The sequence below is a fragment of the Ochotona curzoniae genome, unplaced genomic scaffold, assembly GCF_017591425.1.
Source record: "Ochotona curzoniae isolate NIBS_2020 unplaced genomic scaffold, NIBS_Ocur_1.0 contig_4437, whole genome shotgun sequence".
Taxonomy (NCBI): domain Eukaryota; kingdom Metazoa; phylum Chordata; class Mammalia; order Lagomorpha; family Ochotonidae; genus Ochotona; species Ochotona curzoniae.
Window position 1 is genome coordinate 1 of NW_024466280.1, and position 10,726 is coordinate 10,726.

Sequence of the window (10,726 nt, forward strand, 5' to 3'; positions counted from 1 at the left end):
GTGAGGTGCACGTGTGTGCAAGGTGTGGTTAGGGGTTGTGCCTGCAATAGCAGCAGCAGCCCTGGGTGGTCACAGCGCTCTCTGTGGCAGGCCCTCTCTGTGGCAGGCCGGCTGGGACCCAGGCAGTGCTCCTGTGCTGGTCATGGGTGGAGCAGTCACGGCTTCCACAATGGTAAGGTAGAATGGCTCCCCTCAAGCCCAGGGGTGAGGAGGGGCCGTGCCACACACACAGGGCGGGTGGGTGTGGCGGCATGTGTGTGGGGCTCAATGGCTGCGACACCCTGAAATCCCAAAAGGGAAGCCACTGAGGCAGCAAGCCAGGGAGCTTGCCGCTTTCAATGTGAGAGGAAGCCTGCCTCACTGGGGACATGTGTTCAGCCCGTGTGTTGGCTGGCGCGCAGGGCATGTGTGGGTCCAGGGCGCTCTCTGGGCAGCTGGGGCAGCTCCCCGTGAAGCATGGAACGTGGCAAATATGCCATCCATGCCTCCCGGGTGGCCCAGCATTCCTGAACGTGTTCTGACCATGGTTCCCACAGGGTGCCTTATGGGAATGTGTTGGGGATGCGTCACTGTGTCTCACAGGTGACAAGGAGCCGGGCCTAGGTCTGGAAGTACTGGAGCTGCCTCCATGGGAAGGCCTTGGACTGCATTTCAGCATTGGCGTCCATGGGGCTGGCCCACTGGGGACCTGTGCTCCACACAGACGAATCCCAGGTGCACCCAGACTTTGCAGGTATACAGCAAGCCCGGCTGGACGGTCAGCACCGTGACACCCCCTGGACCGGCCTGGGGCAGCAGGGAAGTGGTACAGGCAAAGCAGAGCCCACCTAGTGGCTGCGGTGGCCACTAGGCCCAACAAGAGGGTCTGGTCCGCCTGCTGCCGCTGTCTGGGAGTGGGACCCGCCCCGTGGGAATCTCTGGCCCCACCGGAGAACTGCCTGTGGTGTGCATGTGCCCAGTGTCCCTACCCAGCGACCAGCAAGGCCAGAGTGACTTGAGAGATTCAGGGGACGCTGTGTCAGGCCTAGGCGTGGAAGACCGCCGGCCCAAGTGCCGCCATAGCATACTCCTCTTGCAGGCGCTCACGGATGGCCTCTGGTTCTTTCGGGAAAGACCAGACCGAAATAATGGCAGGCAGAATGCTGGCCATTGGCCTGAGTTTAGGAAGGGCATGCTGCTGCCTAGCCGGGGTGTCGTCTCTGCCCAGCACTGCCACCCCTGGACCCTGCCCTAGTGTGCTCTAGGCAGCAGCAAGAGCAGCAAGGAACCGGGGCAGGTTGTGTGGGCAAAGTGCCAGGCAGGCTTTAGCAGAGGCCAGCGGGCTGGCATCGGGAGGCCCTTGGCCACCCAGGGGTGCACACGGGCCACGACACGGGACCATGTGTGGGCAGCTGCCACACAACAGGCCTGGGCTCCGTTGGTGGGTGGCATGCCACCAGGGGTGCACGGCATATCCTCGTTGTCTCGACCTCAGGCACTCCAAGAGAAGATGTTCTCCTGCCCTCCCCTTGCCCCCACAGCCTCCTCTGCCCCACTTTCCCCAGACCCCGTGGCCCCGGCCCCTGCCTTCTGCAGACCCTTCTCTCTCGTGCATGCCGGTTTGCCAGCCACTCTCCCAGTGCAGGCTTCGGTCTTGGGTGGCCCAACGCTGCCGTCCATGCCCACGCTATCTGTGCCTCCACACAACAAGCCCTCACATTCTCCACTCGCTTGCTCCCTCCCCCGGCCCCCGACTCCCGTCGTTCTGTCTCAGGCCCAGCTTCCCTAGCCTCCTGGCCTACAGGTGGCCTTTCTGGGTGCAGGCCCCACAATATTTGGGCTCTTGGCAGTGCTGCTGCATCCCATCACAGCCTGGCACCTGACTAGGGAGTGGAGCTGGCCAGCTCTGGGGTCAAGGGCACAAGAGGGAGGAAGGATTGAGAGAGAGTTGTCCAGGCATGGCTGGCCTCGTGGGCTACAGCTGCATTTGGGAGGGGTGAGCTATGGAGAGCAGGAGCGCGCAGGTGCCACAGGCACTCTGGCCAGGCCACTGCCCTGTAACTGCATCCCCAGCTGCAGTGGGCGCCATGAAGGCCAGGTCAGCAGCATGGCTGGCTGCTGGCGCTGGTGAGTGCAGGGCGCCTGGTGCTCTGGGGAACACAAGGGGGCGCTGGCTGCCCGAGTGCGCCTGCTGCTGCTCCTGTGGCGGCGCCTGCTCCTGTGGCGGCGCCTGCGCCTGCGGTGGCGCCTGCGCCCTTGGCCCAGTCCCGAGCCCCAGCAGGGGCCAGGCAAGCGGGTCTGGTCCCGGGCCTGGCGGATGGTCTGGGCGGCAAGCCAGTGCTGCTCCCGGGCCTGGCAGGCACACAGGCCGTGCGCGCCGGCCCCTCCCCAGCTGCTCAGGTGCAGGGCCTCATGGCCCTGCGTGGCCAGGGCCCTGGGTGTCTGGGCTCCCCGCTGCAGCGGCTGCAGTGGCTGGAAGAGCGGCACAGATCCCTGAGTGCAGGGAGCCAGCGGGCTTTTCTGCAGCTGCAGGCCGAGCTGGCGACGAGGCTCAGGCCGTACCTGCTGCGCAGAAAGGCCATCCTCAGGGCCATCCCGGCTTTCTGGCACAAAGCCGTATCCTTCCTGCCGGCCAGCTCAGGTTGGCCGTGTGGCTGGGCCCGGCGGGCTGGGGGTTGGGGTTGGCTGGGGCAGGGGGCTGTGCCAGGCCGGCCCTGCTGGCAGAGGAGGGCAGGGGTGGTGGGTTGTGTGTGACACAGAGAGTCTGACAGAGTGTGCGGGCTGTGTGTGTGTGTGTGTGTGTGTGTGTGTGTGTGTGTGTGCGTGTGTGATGGGAGTGTTGGGAAAGTGTGGCAGTTGGCAGGAGGGCAGCAGAGTCCTCGAGAGTCTTAGCTCTGGCCAAGGCCCTGACTGGATGAGTCACCTCCACTGTGGCAGGGAGCCAGAAGCCAGGCACTAACCACCCCGGGGAAAGCCAGCCCTCAGACTGAATGGCTTGGGTGTTGGGCTGTGCATGGTGTGGGGCTGAGCAGCCTGCACCACAGGTGGTCTCGGCTAGCCTCAGCTGCACTCAGCTCGGGCAGCACCCTGTGAGCAAGAGTAGGTCTTGCTCACAGGTCCAGGAGAGCTGAGGCAGACCTGCCGGATCCAACCCACAAACTGTGTGCAGGGCTGTGGTTAGCCAGGCCTGGGGAAGGGAATGTGGCAATGTTCTGCTGAGGATCCAGTGGTGTGGTACAGCCAGAGGCACACTGCTGCCGGACTGGAAGTTGAGGTGGTAGCAGCAGAGCAGCTCCTGGCAAGTGCAAGTTCAGGCTGCGGCCCAGAGCAGAGCATCGGGGTTGTCCGCAGTGGAACCCCTGTAATCCTGAGCATGGCTGCTGGTGCTGTAGCTCGAGGGAGGCGAGGTCTGGAATCAGAGGCCTGGTGAGCTGAGGTCCAGCCTGTTGGGCAGCACACGGGGCTGTGGAAGGGAAGGCAGTGTGACTCATGCTGCAGGCTCCATGTTCACTAGTGCCACGGGTGTCTCCTTGACCCCAAGCGGATTACACACCACCCCGAGCTGAGGAGCGTCATCAATGAGCAGGATGAAGATGTGCTGAGCTACGTGATTGGCTTGGAGGTGGGGACCCGCGGGTGTGTGTTGTTGCTGGTGCAGGGGTTGGGTGGTGGTGAGAGTGGGTCCCGGGGCTGGATGTTTGCTGGGAGGAAGCAAGAGAGTGTGGCCGGGGATGTGGAGACGGGGCGGGATGTGCCTCTGGGCACAGTGGGCTCACCGTGCTCCCTTTGGCAGGTCAAGGAGCTCAGCTGTGGCCAGGGGCAGTGCAGGATACGCTTTTGCTTCCGGCAGAACCCCTACTTCCGCAATGACGAGATCTGCAAGGATTACTGTCGGAGCGTGCGTGGTAGGGAAGCCGTAGATGGTGGAGGCGATTCGGTGGGGTTCCTGCCCAGCCATGGGTCCTTGTACAGATCCCATTCCCGCAGGATACAGGGCTGCACGTTCCAGCACCATCCAGTGGTTCTGTGATTGTGACGGTGATCCACCCGGCTACAGCCCGGGCTCCTGCCCACCCAGCTTCTTGGATTGGCTGACGAACCATGCTGTCCCGGGCACCAACAGCATTGCCAAGGTGAGGCCTCCCTTCATGGGCATCAGCTCACTCGACTCTGGAGCCTTTTGCTGGCCTCAGGAAGCTGGCCGCCAGAGGCTGGCGAGGACCACAGGCCCAGTGCCGGTGAGGTGGGCTGCTGCTCTGCTGCTGTACGAGTACAGTGGGCAAGGTGCCTGCCGGGAGGCTCAGGCGAGCTTAGCACCTCTAGGCTGGCCTGAGCTCCTCTCCCACCCTCCACCCAGATCATCTGCGAGGACCTGTGGCTCAATCCCCTGCTGTACTATCCCAGGGAGGATGTCAGCTTCACGGGAACCGTGCCAGAAGTGGGGTGCGTAGACCAGGGACTGGAGCATGAGCGTTCCCTCGGCTGGGAGGCTGGGAAGCCGGGAGCAGTATGGCAGCAGGCCTCCTCCAGGCAGGGGACGTGCCCTCACCCGAGCCCCGCAGGGGCCCCCTGCACCTGTATGGCACAGGTGGGAGGCTTGAATGCTGCAAATCCTTCCCCTTTGCCGTAACAGCTGGCGGGTCCACCCTCTTGCAGCCAGGCATCCAGCCCTCGCCCACTTCTGCCTCTGCCTGACACCAAGGGCTGCACTCTGGTGCCAGTGCGTTTGACCCCTGCCACCAGCACCCCACCACGCCCGGGAGCATTGTCAAAGCATGGGCTGTCTGCCTTGCAGACAGACACACTGGGATGTGTGCTGGGTCTGGTGTGGTTGGCGGGTATTCAGGCTTGGTTGGGATCCAGGTGCCAGTGTGGAGGGCAGTGGGAGCAGGAGCACAAGTGTCTGCACCACGGTGGCATCTGCCAGGAGCACAGTGGGCCGCAGTGCGACTGTGCTGGACATGGCAGCAGAGGCACGGGGTTGCAAAGCATGCTGTGTAACCCGCCCGGCTACCGTGGCAGCACGAGCACAGTTGGGGTTTGCGGGAGCTACACGAGACCCTGCCCTGCCTTTGTGTCTTGACCCAGGTCTGTGCAGGAGGTGGAGCAAGATGAGGAGGAGGAGGAGGAGGAAGAAGAAGAAGACAACTGAAATTCCCAGTGGCCCACACAGAGAATGAGACGTCCCTCATTGCCAGCCTGTGGGCGTGCCTGGCTTCTGACGGTGGTGCCCCTTCACACCCCTCAGTCCCCACCCCTGGGAAATGGGGAAGGGCCTGCTGTCTCCACAGCCACTGGGAACACACTGTGTGAGTGTAAAATGACACAGAGCTTGAACGACATGCTGTCCAGAGGAGATTCCTTTGGCTCGGGTGGTGCTCACAGTGGTTGTGAGGTGCACGTGTGTGCAAGGTGTGGTTAGGGGTTGTGCCTGCAATAGCAGCAGCAGCCCTGGGTGGTCACAGCGCTCTCTGTGGCAGGCCCTCTCTGTGGCAGGCCGGCTGGGACCCAGGCAGTGCTCCTGTGCTGGTCATGGGTGGAGCAGTCACGGCTTCCACAATGGTAAGGTAGAATGGCTCCCCTCAAGCCCAGGGGTGAGGAGGGGCCGTGCCACACACACAGGGCGGGTGGGTGTGGCGGCATGTGTGTGGGGCTCAATGGCTGCGACACCCTGAAATCCCAAAAGGGAAGCCACTGAGGCAGCAAGCCAGGGAGCTTGCCGCTTTCAATGTGAGAGGAAGCCTGCCTCACTGGGGACATGTGTTCAGCCCGTGTGTTGGCTGGCGCGCAGGGCATGTGTGGGTCCAGGGCGCTCTCTGGGCAGCTGGGGCAGCTCCCCGTGAAGCATGGAACGTGGCAAATATGCCATCCATGCCTCCCGGGTGGCCCAGCATTCCTGAACGTGTTCTGACCATGGTTCCCACAGGGTGCCTTATGGGAATGTGTTGGGGATGCGTCACTGTGTCTCACAGGTGACAAGGAGCCGGGCCTAGGTCTGGAAGTACTGGAGCTGCCTCCATGGGAAGGCCTTGGACTGCATTTCAGCATTGGCGTCCATGGGGCTGGCCCACTGGGGACCTGTGCTCCACACAGACGAATCCCAGGTGCACCCAGACTTTGCAGGTATACAGCAAGCCCGGCTGGACGGTCAGCACCGTGACACCCCCTGGACCGGCCTGGGGCAGCAGGGAAGTGGTACAGGCAAAGCAGAGCCCACCTAGTGGCTGCGGTGGCCACTAGGCCCAACAAGAGGGTCTGGTCCGCCTGCTGCCGCTGTCTGGGAGTGGGACCCGCCCCGTGGGAATCTCTGGCCCCACCGGAGAACTGCCTGTGGTGTGCATGTGCCCAGTGTCCCTACCCAGCGACCAGCAAGGCCAGAGTGACTTGAGAGATTCAGGGGACGCTGTGTCAGGCCTAGGCGTGGAAGACCGCCGGCCCAAGTGCCGCCATAGCATACTCCTCTTGCAGGCGCTCACGGATGGCCTCTGGTTCTTTCGGGAAAGACCAGACCGAAATAATGGCAGGCAGAATGCTGGCCATTGGCCTGAGTTTAGGAAGGGCATGCTGCTGCCTAGCCGGGGTGTCGTCTCTGCCCAGCACTGCCACCCCTGGACCCTGCCCTAGTGTGCTCTAGGCAGCAGCAAGAGCAGCAAGGAACCGGGGCAGGTTGTGTGGGCAAAGTGCCAGGCAGGCTTTAGCAGAGGCCAGCGGGCTGGCATCGGGAGGCCCTTGGCCACCCAGGGGTGCACACGGGCCACGACACGGGACCATGTGTGGGCAGCTGCCACACAACAGGCCTGGGCTCCGTTGGTGGGTGGCATGCCACCAGGGGTGCACGGCATATCCTCGTTGTCTCGACCTCAGGCACTCCAAGAGAAGATGTTCTCCTGCCCTCCCCTTGCCCCCACAGCCTCCTCTGCCCCACTTTCCCCAGACCCCGTGGCCCCGGCCCCTGCCTTCTGCAGACCCTTCTCTCTCGTGCATGCCGGTTTGCCAGCCACTCTCCCAGTGCAGGCTTCGGTCTTGGGTGGCCCAACGCTGCCGTCCATGCCCACGCTATCTGTGCCTCCACACAACAAGCCCTCACATTCTCCACTCGCTTGCTCCCTCCCCCGGCCCCCGACTCCCGTCGTTCTGTCTCAGGCCCAGCTTCCCTAGCCTCCTGGCCTACAGGTGGCCTTTCTGGGTGCAGGCCCCACAATATTTGGGCTCTTGGCAGTGCTGCTGCATCCCATCACAGCCTGGCACCTGACTAGGGAGTGGAGCTGGCCAGCTCTGGGGTCAAGGGCACAAGAGGGAGGAAGGATTGAGAGAGAGTTGTCCAGGCATGGCTGGCCTCGTGGGCTACAGCTGCATTTGGGAGGGGTGAGCTATGGAGAGCAGGAGCGCGCAGGTGCCACAGGCACTCTGGCCAGGCCACTGCCCTGTAACTGCATCCCCAGCTGCAGTGGGCGCCATGAAGGCCAGGTCAGCAGCATGGCTGGCTGCTGGCGCTGGTGAGTGCAGGGCGCCTGGTGCTCTGGGGAACACAAGGGGGCGCTGGCTGCCCGAGTGCGCCTGCTGCTGCTCCTGTGGCGGCGCCTGCTCCTGTGGCGGCGCCTGCGCCTGCGGTGGCGCCTGCGCCCTTGGCCCAGTCCCGAGCCCCAGCAGGGGCCAGGCAAGCGGGTCTGGTCCCGGGCCTGGCGGATGGTCTGGGCGGCAAGCCAGTGCTGCTCCCGGGCCTGGCAGGCACACAGGCCGTGCGCGCCGGCCCCTCCCCAGCTGCTCAGGTGCAGGGCCTCATGGCCCTGCGTGGCCAGGGCCCTGGGTGTCTGGGCTCCCCGCTGCAGCGGCTGCAGTGGCTGGAAGAGCGGCACAGATCCCTGAGTGCAGGGAGCCAGCGGGCTTTTCTGCAGCTGCAGGCCGAGCTGGCGACGAGGCTCAGGCCGTACCTGCTGCGCAGAAAGGCCATCCTCAGGGCCATCCCGGCTTTCTGGCACAAAGCCGTATCCTTCCTGCCGGCCAGCTCAGGTTGGCCGTGTGGCTGGGCCCGGCGGGCTGGGGGTTGGGGTTGGCTGGGGCAGGGGGCTGTGCCAGGCCGGCCCTGCTGGCAGAGGAGGGCAGGGGTGGTGGGTTGTGTGTGACACAGAGAGTCTGACAGAGTGTGCGGGCTGTGTGTGTGTGTGTGTGTGTGTGTGTGTGTGTGTGTGCGTGTGTGATGGGAGTGTTGGGAAAGTGTGGCAGTTGGCAGGAGGGCAGCAGAGTCCTCGAGAGTCTTAGCTCTGGCCAAGGCCCTGACTGGATGAGTCACCTCCACTGTGGCAGGGAGCCAGAAGCCAGGCACTAACCACCCCGGGGAAAGCCAGCCCTCAGACTGAATGGCTTGGGTGTTGGGCTGTGCATGGTGTGGGGCTGAGCAGCCTGCACCACAGGTGGTCTCGGCTAGCCTCAGCTGCACTCAGCTCGGGCAGCACACGAGTAGGTCTTGCTCACAGGTCCAGGAGAGCTGAGGCAGACCTGCCGGATCCAACCCACAAACTGTGTGCAGGGCTGTGGTTAGCCAGGCCTGGGGAAGGGAATGTGGCAATGTTCTGCTGAGGATCCAGTGGTGTGGTACAGCCAGAGGCACACTGCTGCCGGACTGGAAGTTGAGGTGGTAGCAGCAGAGCAGCTCCTGGCAAGTGCAAGTTCAGGCTGCGGCCCAGAGCAGAGCATCGGGGTTGTCCGCAGTGGAACCCCTGTAATCCTGAGCATGGCTGCTGGTGCTGTAGCTCGAGGGAGGCGAGGTCTGGAATCAGAGGCCTGGTGAGCTGAGGTCCAGCCTGTTGGGCAGCACACGGGGCTGTGGAAGGGAAGGCAGTGTGACTCATGCTGCAGGCTCCATGTTCACTAGTGCCACGGGTGTCTCCTTGACCCCAAGCGGATTACACACCACCCCGAGCTGAGGAGCGTCATCAATGAGCAGGATGAAGATGTGCTGAGCTACGTGATTGGCTTGGAGGTGGGGACCCGCGGGTGTGTGTTGTTGCTGGTGCAGGGGTTGGGTGGTGGTGAGAGTGGGTCCCGGGGCTGGATGTTTGCTGGGAGGAAGCAAGAGAGTGTGGCCGGGGATGTGGAGACGGGGCGGGATGTGCCTCTGGGCACAGTGGGCTCACCGTGCTCCCTTTGGCAGGTCAAGGAGCTCAGCTGTGGCCAGGGGCAGTGCAGGATACGCTTTTGCTTCCGGCAGAACCCCTACTTCCGCAATGACGAGATCTGCAAGGATTACTGTCGGAGCGTGCGTGGTAGGGAAGCCGTAGATGGTGGAGGCGATTCGGTGGGGTTCCTGCCCAGCCATGGGTCCTTGTACAGATCCCATTCCCGCAGGATACAGGGCTGCACGTTCCAGCACCATCCAGTGGTTCTGTGATTGTGACGGTGATCCACCCGGCTACAGCCCGGGCTCCTGCCCACCCAGCTTCTTGGATTGGCTGACGAACCATGCTGTCCCGGGCACCAACAGCATTGCCAAGGTGAGGCCTCCCTTCATGGGCATCAGCTCACTCGACTCTGGAGCCTTTTGCTGGCCTCAGGAAGCTGGCCGCCAGAGGCTGGCGAGGACCACAGGCCCAGTGCCGGTGAGGTGGGCTGCTGCTCTGCTGCTGTACGAGTACAGTGGGCAAGGTGCCTGCCGGGAGGCTCAGGCGAGCTTAGCACCTCTAGGCTGGCCTGAGCTCCTCTCCCACCCTCCACCCAGATCATCTGCGAGGACCTGTGGCTCAATCCCCTGCTGTACTATCCCAGGGAGGATGTCAGCTTCACGGGAACCGTGCCAGAAGTGGGGTGCGTAGACCAGGGACTGGAGCATGAGCGTTCCCTCGGCTGGGAGGCTGGGAAGCCGGGAGCAGTATGGCAGCAGGCCTCCTCCAGGCAGGGGACGTGCCCTCACCCGAGCCCCGCAGGGGCCCCCTGCACCTGTATGGCACAGGTGGGAGGCTTGAATGCTGCAAATCCTTCCCCTTTGCCGTAACAGCTGGCGGGTCCACCCTCTTGCAGCCAGGCATCCAGCCCTCGCCCACTTCTGCCTCTGCCTGACACCAAGGGCTGCACTCTGGTGCCAGTGCGTTTGACCCCTGCCACCAGCACCCCACCACGCCCGGGAGCATTGTCAAAGCATGGGCTGTCTGCCTTGCAGACAGACACACTGGGATGTGTGCTGGGTCTGGTGTGGTTGGCGGGTATTCAGGCTTGGTTGGGATCCAGGTGCCAGTGTGGAGGGCAGTGGGAGCAGGAGCACAAGTGTCTGCACCACGGTGGCATCTGCCAGGAGCACAGTGGGCCGCAGTGCGACTGTGCTGGACATGGCAGCAGAGGCACGGGGTTGCAAAGCATGCTGTGTAACCCGCCCGGCTACCGTGGCAGCACGAGCACAGTTGGGGTTTGCGGGAGCTACACGAGACCCTGCCCTGCCTTTGTGTCTTGACCCAGGTCTGTGCAGGAGGTGGAGCAAGATGAGGAGGAGGAGGAGGAGGAAGAAGAAGAAGACAACTGAAATTCCCAGTGGCCCACACAGAGAATGAGACGTCCCTCATTGCCAGCCTGTGGGCGTGCCTGGCTTCTGACGGTGGTGCCCCTTCACACCCCTCAGTCCCCACCCCTGGGAAATGGGGAAGGGCCTGCTGTCTCCACAGCCACTGGGAACACACTGTGTGAGTGTAAAATGACACAGAGCTTGAACGACATGCTGTCCAGAGGAGATTCCTTTGGCTCGGGTGGTGCTCACAGTGGT

The 10,726-nt window shown here is 63.4% G+C and overlaps 2 long non-coding RNA genes across 2 annotated transcripts; both read left to right on the forward strand.

Annotated features, from left to right (window-relative positions):
* The first annotated feature begins 3,481 nt into the window (after positions 1-3,481).
* LOC121160194 lies at positions 3,482-5,138 on the forward strand. Its single transcript, XR_005884518.1, has 5 exons — positions 3,482-3,601; positions 3,773-3,884; positions 3,967-4,112; positions 4,337-4,422; positions 5,068-5,138. It is a non-coding gene; the product is annotated as an uncharacterized LOC121160194 (long non-coding RNA).
* Positions 5,139-8,839: 3,701 nt separating this feature from the next.
* Positions 8,840-10,496, forward strand: LOC121160195. The gene is made up of 5 exons (XR_005884519.1): positions 8,840-8,959; positions 9,131-9,242; positions 9,325-9,470; positions 9,695-9,780; positions 10,426-10,496. It is a non-coding gene; the product is annotated as an uncharacterized LOC121160195 (long non-coding RNA).
* Positions 10,497-10,726: the final 230 nt, after the last annotated feature.